The sequence below is a fragment of the Pundamilia nyererei genome, unplaced genomic scaffold (genome assembly GCF_000239375.1).
Source record: "Pundamilia nyererei isolate P.nyererei 1_Seehausen unplaced genomic scaffold, PunNye1.0 scaffold00081, whole genome shotgun sequence".
Lineage (NCBI taxonomy): Eukaryota > Metazoa > Chordata > Actinopteri > Cichliformes > Cichlidae > Pundamilia > Pundamilia nyererei.
Genome location: NW_005187482.1, coordinates 1,543,468 through 1,546,137, shown reverse-complemented (window position 1 = coordinate 1,546,137; position 2,670 = coordinate 1,543,468). Strand labels below are relative to the sequence as shown.

Genomic DNA, 2,670 nt, shown 5'->3' with positions numbered 1-2,670 from the left:
GTTATTGTATTTTGCACAACTCTGTTGCTTGTGAAGCTCGCACACAAGAATTTCACTTGCATGTGCTGTACCAATGTACCTGCACATGTGATGTGACAATAAAAGTGATTTGATTTGATTTGACAGGTGCCATCGAGAGAAAGTGTATTATCAATTATTAAGCAAATAATCATAAATTAGCAGAATGTTAGCATTCAAAAAACATTTAGAAGCTTTAAAATACTTTTAAAAAATGATAAAAAGTTTGTTTTTTTAGAAGAAAGGGTTAATAATTATGGTAGCAGATTAAATCCATTACTACCTATTTACTGCGGTAAATAGGTATCTCGAGAGCCAAATTAGTCAAAATGACAATAATTGGTAGTAAACACACTTTCTGTAGATGAGTTCTGTAGATGTTTTATGATAAACAATGAGCTGCTCCTTAACAATAGTTCTTCAGTTAACTGCAGTTTTGTTAGTTAACCAGTAAAGCAGGTAGCATGTGCAGTCTTGTCTAGCTCTCTCTGAGACTTTGACATTGTTGCTAATCGAACTAAATGAGGAGTTAAATATCTACCCTGACAGAGAGGTTGGGCGTGCATGATTTGCTGAAAGATGACAACACTGTCAAGAAAATTCCTTAATAATAGGTGATGTGAAATTAAACTTGCTGGAAAAATGCCATTATGAAATTAAAAGAAGCAAAGAAACCACTGCACATCTGAAAGAACAACCCCATGCACGCTGAAGACAAAATTGCCACAGAGAGGATGACTGAGTGGTGGATGAGATCACAATAACTTCATGAAGCATCCGTGGGAAACAAAACATTAGCAAAAACAGCAGGAAAAAACACTGCTGGCAGCATCCAGGAAATTCAGGTCAAAGGTCACTACTGAAGGAAGACCAGGAAGGACGTTTTCACGCCACTGACCAATCGAGTCATAGGCAAGTTGGGGGAACGTGTAGATGGAAATCTACACGTTCCCCCAACTGTCCCCGAGTCTGCTTCAGCAGGAGCTCTCCTTTGAAAATGGTGTTCTTCATCCCTACTGTCACCAAATGCTTGCTCCCAAGGCATCTTCAACCGTTCTTTTCCTAATATCACAGTGCCCTGAGATAACTGTTAGGTTTAATGTTTCTTTTTAAATGAAAATAAATTGAACTTGGGGAAAATAATGCCACCTGCACTTGCATTATTTGCTGATGATAGCAGTGAGATGTGGTTGAAAGCTCTAAAAAGCTCGAAAGTATGCTGTTCTATATTTGGAATCTCAAATAACCGTTTAAGTGCTTTGTAAACAGTGTGTTTGTGCCTCAAGGCATCAGAAATGTCTGCAAATGCCATAGAGGTCAAACAAAAAGGCTTATAAAGTTGCCAAAGTGGTTTAAAACAGTCAGGTCTATTGAAATCTCTTTAGGAAACATAAAACTAAGCAGCTCATTTTAGCTGATCCCCTTATCCGTTTTAGATTAACAGTGAATTAATGCGGCAGTTGGTAAATCCAAACCCTCACCAGCATAAATCACTGGTATAAAAGGCCCGGTTATGATGAGGCACAAAGACTTATCTGTTTCACAAATGAGCACTCCAGCTACTCAAGCCCTCCCCCGCACCGCTAACAAACTTTCACGTCTGCCTCACATAATTAAACACGTTTGCCGGATTTGCCCCTACCGAGAGGAATTAAACAGTCCCACAGACAAACATTAACCCAGGCCCTGACCCCGCAGCTTGTCAAGAAGATGAACGTCTGAGACTGGAGGGAAAAAAAAAACAAAAAAGCAGCATTCCATTTCCAGTAAACCAGGAAGGGGGAGGGAGAGGGGGATTTTGGGAAGTTTGGTGAGTCATCACTTTTTCTTTTCTGCCGACTCTTCCCCCATTTGGCATCGCACCGCGGAGTTTGAATACCTCCACGGCAGATTGGCCCATCATGCTTTGAATGACTCCCCTCTTAAGTTTTGACAAGTGCCTCATATTGTGCGCTTCTGGTAGGGGGCTGCAGCTGTCGGCACGGCTGTCAACCAACGCGAGAGCTCTTTGTCGGCGCCGGCGGATGCCTCGCTTTGAAACCCGAGGAGATAACGAGGCTTACAGTGCTAGGAAAAAGAATGTTAAAAAAAATAAATGATACAAGCAAGAACTTGAACCTGTGCTCGCTCTAACGCGCGTTCCTGTTCTTGTGGGCGTGCGCGTGTGAGTGTGTTCGGCAGGTTTTTAAGCGATCGGGTCAAATGCAGTGGGTGAGATGAGTCAGTGGATGTGTCTGACCGTGCACAGAGTTTATTACTCGCTTAACTTCATCTTGTGTGACAATAACATGCTGATGAAGGCTTGTAAAAATGATGACAGTGCTTAAAAATAGGAGCTTTTGCAGCAGTTTCAGGAGCGCACCATAATGGAAAGTAGTGAAAAAAATCTTGTGGAGAAAACCACAGCTTTTATTGCGCTACTCTCTTCTCCTATTTTTTTTATTTATCCCTTTTGTGTGACCACTCAGTCATCATCAAAGCCCTCTTTCCCACTAACTGATCATCGACATCATTTTGTGGTTGGGGACTTTCCCCAGCTGGCCCCCTGCACACCGCACAATAACACCCTCAAAACCTTCTATTAGGGGCCCTTTAGCGCGAGGGACCAAGCTCCTCTCTCCCCTCCACTCGTTACACACACACACACACACA

General features: G+C 42.2%; 1 long non-coding RNA gene across 2 annotated transcripts in view; it reads right to left on the bottom strand.

The window, feature by feature from the left end:
* LOC102201056 (uncharacterized) overlaps window positions 1-2,670 on the bottom strand; it is a 6,554-nt gene that overhangs the window by 3,045 nt on the left and 839 nt on the right. The gene's annotated exons all lie outside the window — the stretch shown is intronic.